Source organism: Alligator sinensis, unplaced genomic scaffold, assembly GCF_000455745.1.
Source record: "Alligator sinensis unplaced genomic scaffold, ASM45574v1 scaffold1535_1, whole genome shotgun sequence".
Classification (NCBI taxonomy): Eukaryota; Metazoa; Chordata; order Crocodylia; family Alligatoridae; genus Alligator; species Alligator sinensis.
This window is the reverse complement of record NW_005843617.1, coordinates 23302-31068: the sequence shown is the minus strand read 5'-3', so window position 1 is coordinate 31068 and position 7767 is coordinate 23302.

Below are 7767 nucleotides of genomic sequence, written 5' to 3'. Positions count from 1 at the left end.
ACATGAGAGGTGGAGGTTGCCTCCCCATTTCACCTTCACAGCTGCGGGCTGGGGCCTGCCCCTTGGAAGGGAGAGACTTGGGTTTAAATATCCTTACAGTGCAGGCCTCCCATTCCTGGGTGAGCGCTCCACACACTAAACCAGGGGTTGGCAACCTCTGGTTTGTGGAGCCGCAGTTCAGTAACGTTTGGTGGCAGGGGGTCTCAGTGACATTCAGCGTTGGGGGCTTTGCCTACAAGTGCCATCATTGCTCTGGGGCAAGGCAGTGGGGAGAAGGCGAGGCAGCAGCCAGGGCCTAGCAGCAGCCCACCTAGGACCCAAATGGGCCATTTTGACTTGCCACCACAAATGCTACTGACCCCTTCACTAAGCTGCCAGGCAGAGGAGGGGGCAGCAAGGTGTCCACAATTAAGGCTTCAAGACCAAATGGGAATGAAGGCCATTAACTAACTGGCAGCCTGAGTCAGCCCCAGGCTCCAGGGAGTTCAGACACACCCTGCATTTCCTGGTCCCTCTTTCTTAGTTTCTCTGGTCTTTCAGGTTACTCTCAGAAGGCTCCTACATCTTCTGATTGACTGTACAGATGCCTACTTTGGATCGTCCTCCTCAGGAAAGAGTTTCAGGCATTCCAGCCCTAACGTGTAGGAGCCTTATGGGCTTGTCTACATGGTGGCAGCAGCCTGTCCTTGCCAGGATGGGCCTGAACACAATCTACCCAGGCCCCATCCACCCACAGGCACGCTCCAAATCTAGGCATTCAGGGGGCAAGGCCACTCAGGGGTGCAGGGGCATGATAACCCATGGCTGCACCCTGGATGGCAGTGGTGGCAGTGGCTAGGCCAGCTATGGTGACTGGGTCAATAGTGGTGGCGGCTGACTTTCTTGGGCCCCCTCTGAATGGGTTCCCAGGGCTGGTGCCTCAGTCACCCACTGCTCATTATGCTACTGCAGGGTAGTGCCACTGGGGCCACTTGAAAGTCTGGGGTGTCCAACGGGTTTGACATCAATCACGAGGGATGAGCCCAGAGTGTCTCATGGACATACATCTGGGTTTGGTGCATACCTGAAGGCAAAGGCAGGTCCAGATGGGTACATTCACATCCCGCTTTGCTTCCTGCTCCATCCAAACTCTAACACCAACTGCTGGGAGGAGCAGTGGCATTTCTATTCAGGCAGTGCTGAGGGAGTCAATTGACTTTATGGCTTAGCAGGAGCAACGTGTAAAGGGTGCACGTGCACCCCCTGAGAGTGGCGGTGCACTTCCTGCGAAAAGGCCGGTGGCGTATGCAGGCGGTCCACGATCACTGATGGCCACCACTGACACTGCCGGTGGTGCCTGTGGGTGGTCACCCACCCCTGGTCAGCGCTCGTCACCCATCCCACCCCGCCAACAGTGCCGGCGGCATCTACAGGAGCTTCACGCTTACTACCGCTGCGCTCCTGCCTCCATGCTCCCACCACCGCCAGTGCAGCTGTGCCCCCCCAGCCACTGGGGGCACACGCCATTCATGTGGTTTATTGAAATTTCCCTGATTCCTGCTAATCTCTCTCCACTCCACAGGTGTTAACAACCCTCTCTCCTTGCTAATAGTCCTGAAGTTCCACGATTCAAACTATCCTTTCTTTTGCAATTTTGTTGTCTGTTAGTCATTCCTGGTAATGTCTCTTCTATTTCATAGCCCTGCAGACTGTTCTTAGCTCAAGCTAAAATCTCTAATTCAGGTGTGGTATTATTAACTCAGGTGTAGAAATGACTGACAGAGAAGTACTGCTGGCACTGTCATGATGCTCAAGGAGGCTAGATTTTGTTTCATGAATCTGAAGACAAGATGTCCACTTAATTATAATGACTGCAGGACTAATGAAGCAATATCTTTTGACTATTTTTTGCTTAGTTGTGTTTTTTAAAAACTTTATATATAATCTAGCAAATTAGTGCCCATTCCAACAATTATATTTGTATAGCACTAGGCTGCTACCAAAGTTTCTAGTGTCTCTTTAACTGGAGAAAAATATGTGTTGTGTCATATGGGATGATACCACACCACCTGCACCCCCCTTTTCAAAATCCTAGATCCACCCATGCCTGGGGGAGTGGGTTGGTAGGGTGGGGATGGGACGTACTCAAGCCCTCTCTCACTGGCACACACCACTGCTGCAGTGTAGACAAGCTTTATGTGACCAAACTGGATCTGGTCCTTTATGCCTTAGCTGGATCTAGGCCCTCTGCACTTTGAAAGTCAGATAATCCCTTTCCTATTCTCTAACCAAATTCTAGCTATGAAATATGTGGACAAAAGAAAAAAGAAGGGAAGGGAGCTATGTGGCTATGCTCATCCCTGTTTATTGAGGGTTACCCTCCTTCTTTCAATCATCCATTCGAAGGTCAAGGTACCATGCTGTGTTACAGACCTTTCACCCACCCATCCCTGGTTGTTTGCTCCTGTTTGAAATGGGGGTTGCTTTAGCAGTGTTCCTGTCCTGTTCATGGTTGCTTTCTACAGGCATTGAGGTTTGCCCACACAAATGCTGGCATGAATGCTTCTAAGCTCATACACCCATGTAGTCACGAAGAGTGAGTTTTAGATTTTCATGCATGGAGATCCACGATGGAAACAGCATATTGATAGGAGATCATAGGATCATAGGAAAGTAGGAAGGGGCCTCTTGGCTCATGTAGTCCTGCTCCCTGCTCAGGGCAGGATCATCCCTGATTAAGGTACAAATCAACCCTGGATTCTACTAAACTATCCCTGGGACACTGCTCAACAAAGGAAGGGGACCCCCCCACAGACCCCTGAAACAAAGGCAAATGACTGAGCCCGATAAAGATCTGATCACACCTTCTTATCTGGAACTGCCTGAGCCTGTGCAATTACTTCGAGTCAATGGCCCTGGAGAGAACAGCAAATTACAGAGAAGTGCATACAATACATGTGGTCTTTTTTATAAAAGGTTCAGACACTGCTTAGAGGGACATCATGAACCTAGAATCCAGTCAATAAAGGTGAGCTAAAATAATTATCGATACCACACCCAATCCTGAGGCCACCAGCAATTGCTGGAGTTTGGCAAGTAGCATTTCCAAGGAGGCTTTTAACTGCTTTTCTTCCTCCTGCTGCTGTCTGAAATACTCACATAGCCAACGAAGGAAACGGAGCAGCAGAATAAATGAAACATGCTAAACACACAGCGCTGTCAAATGCACAAAGTAAACACACCAAAAAACCCCTGCAGATTTTTCCCCTTCTAAACTCTTTCCATTGTCATAATCTTAGATATTGTAAGAATAATTTGTTAAAAAATATCAGGCAGAAATGTGATTTGCAAAGGTAAGGGGGTCCCTTTGGTACAGCAGGGGTGCCCGGCTCTCCTGATCCCTGACCAGACCCTTAGTAAGGAGAGAATTGAATAAACCATGCAAGGAGGACTGCCTACTTATGTGCACACATATACCACCACCTCCCCACACCCACAAATTATTTTATGCAATGAGAAAGAAAAAGCCCTTCCACGCTCCGCAGAGGCAATACGACATGTAGTGGCCTTCCCTTCCCTTCCCTTTCCAGGGGCGATGTTTCTGGCAGAGCTTATGCGAGGGAAAAGAAGACATCTATACATTTCTAAAATTCCCTAATCTTGCTTATTTTCTTCCTTTGTCTGGGAGGTTGAAAGCCACGGCGGTCTCCTCAAACCCTCCCACTAATTACAAGAGAGCAACTCAACCAATTCAGGCCCAGAAACAACATCAAGAAGTGATCAAACACAACTAACCAACGCAGGCAATGTTCTTGTTAACTGAGTATTGAATATTTGCAGAAAACTGGGTTCCAGTCAAGCCCTAAAGGTTGACAAATGATTTGCTAAGCAAAAGTGGGCTAAAAAAGAACAAACTCAAGAAAACCGATCTGCTCAGAAACACGGTCCACAGGCAAAAAAAGAAACAGAGGCTGAATTTAGTCTGAAATGAAAGGATAGGTAGGATTTTCTGAACTCTAGTTTACACCCTATTCAGCCTGCCTAGGGAAGGGGTGGAATCTCCTTCATCGCAGGCGTGGGGCATCTGGCTGGGGTGGCTTAGGAACAGCAAATCCTGCATCTGTAGAGAGATTGGGTTAGATGATCCTTGAGATCCCTTGGTTCAACCCTGAGAGACTATAACCCCACAGTGGTTCATGGGAAAACAGGGAGGGCCAGACACTTCCCTGGTATAAATCAGCACAGCTCCAGTGAAGTCTCTGTCATTTCCACGCAGCATTGCCAGTCTGGGCTGTTTCAAGCTCCTTCTCACATGCAACAGTTTGCAGACAGGCCTGGCCATGTCCCACTTCCCTGGATTGCCTTGCTTCCTTGTACCCTAGGTTTCTGGTACAGTTTTTCTTGACTCAGTCAGTTTTGAAGATGTGTGCACTTTCAGCGATTTGCAATGGTAAAAATTAAAGCCTCCTTCCTGCTTGGGGGTGGGAGGAAATTCTTTCGCACACATGTACAACGCGGACAATGGCTTTATTGAGTGTGTAAATCCCACTGGTTTCTCCATGGATTAGGGATGCTATCCAAAGCTGTTCCACTCAGCGGTGCCTCACATTTTGCCCAGGTTCCCAGCTGGTATAGTTCCACAGACTGCAACCAAACTATTCGACAGCAGCTGAAGACTTAGCTCTGTGCACGCCTGTGGGAACAAAAGCTTCATAGGAAAGCACCAGTGTTTCTAGGCCTGTGGCAAGCACATCTGTATGCTGGGAACTGAGTGCCATCTGCTGACTAGATTCTCTCATTACACTGTCACCTGAGTATGCACAGAAACACGAGGAAGGGTACCCTTGTCTTTCCGATCAGTTCCTGTACCATCATGGCTACAACATCATTGCAACTACTGTCCCCACTGTGGGTGCTATGAAATAGCAAAGACTACAAGGAAGATAAAATGAGGTGTACCTATCCACCCTGAAACCTGTGGCATGTTGTTGGGTGTCCTTGGGGTTTCTGGCTTTGTGCCTTGTAGTTGTGGAGTGCAAGGGTTTGGAGTAGGCCGTTTTTAGGAGTCTCTAGGAAAAGGCCTGCAAACACGGGGGACAAGATTCTGTCACCTGGGAGGTCCCTGCAGTCCTATGTTCCTCTCATGGGTTGATAGAAAACCTTGTTGAAAAGTGGTGCACCCAAGACCTCAGGAAATACACAGGGCTGGACCCAAACCGGAGCAAGAAAAGTGAGTGCAGGGAATTTGCCTGCCTGAAAGTCTCCCTCAAAGAAAATGTTTCCATTGCAGTGAGGGTGTCTCTTCTATTCAGTCCCATCCCTTCCTCCCCTGCCTAGAACAAACAAGAGGCTCAGTTCCCTAAAATGAGATGCTTGCTGCTCAGGAACCCCATGGAGATCGGGATCATCCAGGCAGAAACCCTCCCTGGGCACCATGCTCATGCAATGGCATGAGTTGTCCGGTAGCTTTGCTTCTGTGCTATTCCCAGCTGCCGCTACTTGAAGAGGATGTAGCACAGACCAACTGTCCTCCAACCCCAGCCTTCCCTATCCTACGCTCTCTTAAAACAGAGGCTTAACTAGGTCTTTTGTCCCTTGGGTGATGGTGGCAGTCAGGGAAGTGCTAACAGCTGGGCTAATGGTGACAGTGGTACCTGGGCCAGTAACATGGTGGTGGCTAGCATTGTTCTGTCCCCTCTAAGTCAGTGTCCAGGACTGGTGCCCTGCTTGCCCACTATGGTTGCTATCTGTCAGTAAATTTACTGACTGTCAGTAAAAAAAAAAAAAGGGCTAAAAATCTCTGCCAGTAAAGTCTTTAAAAAACTTTAGCTGTCAGTAGAAATACTAAGCAGCCACTGCTTGATTGAAGCTCTGATAAACAGAACCCAGCAGCAGCACCAGATCTCCAGTCAGGAGCACATCACCCTTCATGGAGCATTCTCAGCCATGTGCTGCTGCTGCTGTGTCCCAGACTGCCTGTAATACTGCTGGTCACAGGTAGGCTTCTTTGGGGATCCATGCAATGATGGGGGAAGCAGAGGCTGCAGGAGTAAGGCTGGGGCTGGGCTGGGGGGAAAGCAAGGCACAGGGCATAGTTGGGGGCATCAGGGTGTGAGTAGGGGGCCCCTGGTGGAGGAGGTAGCACAGTGTAAAACCATTGCTGCAGTCAAACAAGGTTGTCAACCAAGACTTTTTTACTGCAAACTTTTTACTGACAAACATTTTATTATGGTTGATGTGTTAAAACTCTAAATCTGAACCCAGCCCTTGTAACTGGAGCCTGGCAGCAGGACGGGGCCTGGCAGGAGAGTGACATTTGCATTATGTAAACTTTTATCAATAAAAACATATGTCAGTAAAAAAAAGTTGTTTGTCAGTAAAAAGCTTGCAGATTGTCAGTAAAACTTCTTCTTGGATTGGCAACCCTGTCTCCTACCCCTACTTACGTTACTGCCCTTGAAGCCCAAATCCTCAGTAGGGCAGGAAGGGGGGAGGGAAACCAGAACTGGTAGATTACTTTATTCAAAATCGTCCAGATTTTTAGGATTATTAGCAGGGTTGAGTGGGTTTTTTGGCCTGTAGATCATTTCAAGGAAATTGAAATGGAGAAACTCAACAAATATAAATTGCAAGGGCTTTAGCTGCTGGAAAATATTTTGTTCAGCCAAACCCCATAGAAAAAAAAAGATTTCTTGGGCAGGGGGGAAGGTGTGAGTGGGGGAAAGAGAAGCGGGCGGTGGTGGTGAGGAGGAGGCAGCTTCCAAACACGAACTAAAAAAGAAAGTCTGGGAGATCAGCTACATCCCAGGAGAATCTTCAGTTCTCATTTGAACAAAGAGTTTCAAACTGGGGGGAAATTGTTGATGAGCCCCAATTGCTTTGGAGAGTCTGGTGCCACTGAGCACAATTCCTGCTTTGAAAAGCCTCTAGTCTGAGCAGGACTGAGTCAGAGCTCTGGGGATGTAGGAGGCCTTGAGAAGAGTGTGAATAGGATGCTGTTGTCTTATTTTTGTCTATTGTCTATATTGCATTATTCTTTCTTCTCTTCTTGGGGACAACCGGAGATAAATGATGTCTTGGCCAGAGGTTAAACAAAGGGTTGGATTCTTAGCTGATGTCAATCAAAATATCCCCCTTGCTTTGGAGATCAGGAGAGCTAGGCTGAGGATTGAGTGTGAAGAAGGGAAAGGGGAGACCAGACCATGCAATGAGTATGGTGCGTAAGGAGGTTGGGATGGGTAAGAATCGATTGACTTGACTAAGATGGTAGAAAAACCTTCTGTCCCAGAAGCTGGGGTACATGAGGGTAGATGTCATCTTTGGTAACATCAGCCTGACATTTAAGGAAGAATAAAGTGAACCTGATTTTTATTGGGTGGAGAGAAGCAGAAGTTCCCGTCAAGATCTAGTGCAGCAGAAGGAGCTTAGGATCTCTTGAAATCCAGGCCAGGTTCCTTTAAGCAAAGCTTCCAAGGGATGGAGGAGAGTAACGGGTTGCCTTGGAAATGCATTTTAATGTAATACCACTGGGACAAGTCAGGGAGGAAAACAAACCAGGGAAGGCTGGATTTGAAACCCGGTGGTGGGAATCAAACAAAACGAAGCAGGGGAAGGACAGCGAGACAGACTTGGCTACAGCTATTTCTTTCACAAGCTCATCACATTTGGTAAAAACAGCCCAGCCCTTGGAGAGGGGGGCACATTCCCAGGGGCAGCTGCCATGTCCTGGGGAGCTGGGGAAACTGGCCAAAGAAAGAACAAACCCTGGAGCTGAGCCCATGCTGCATG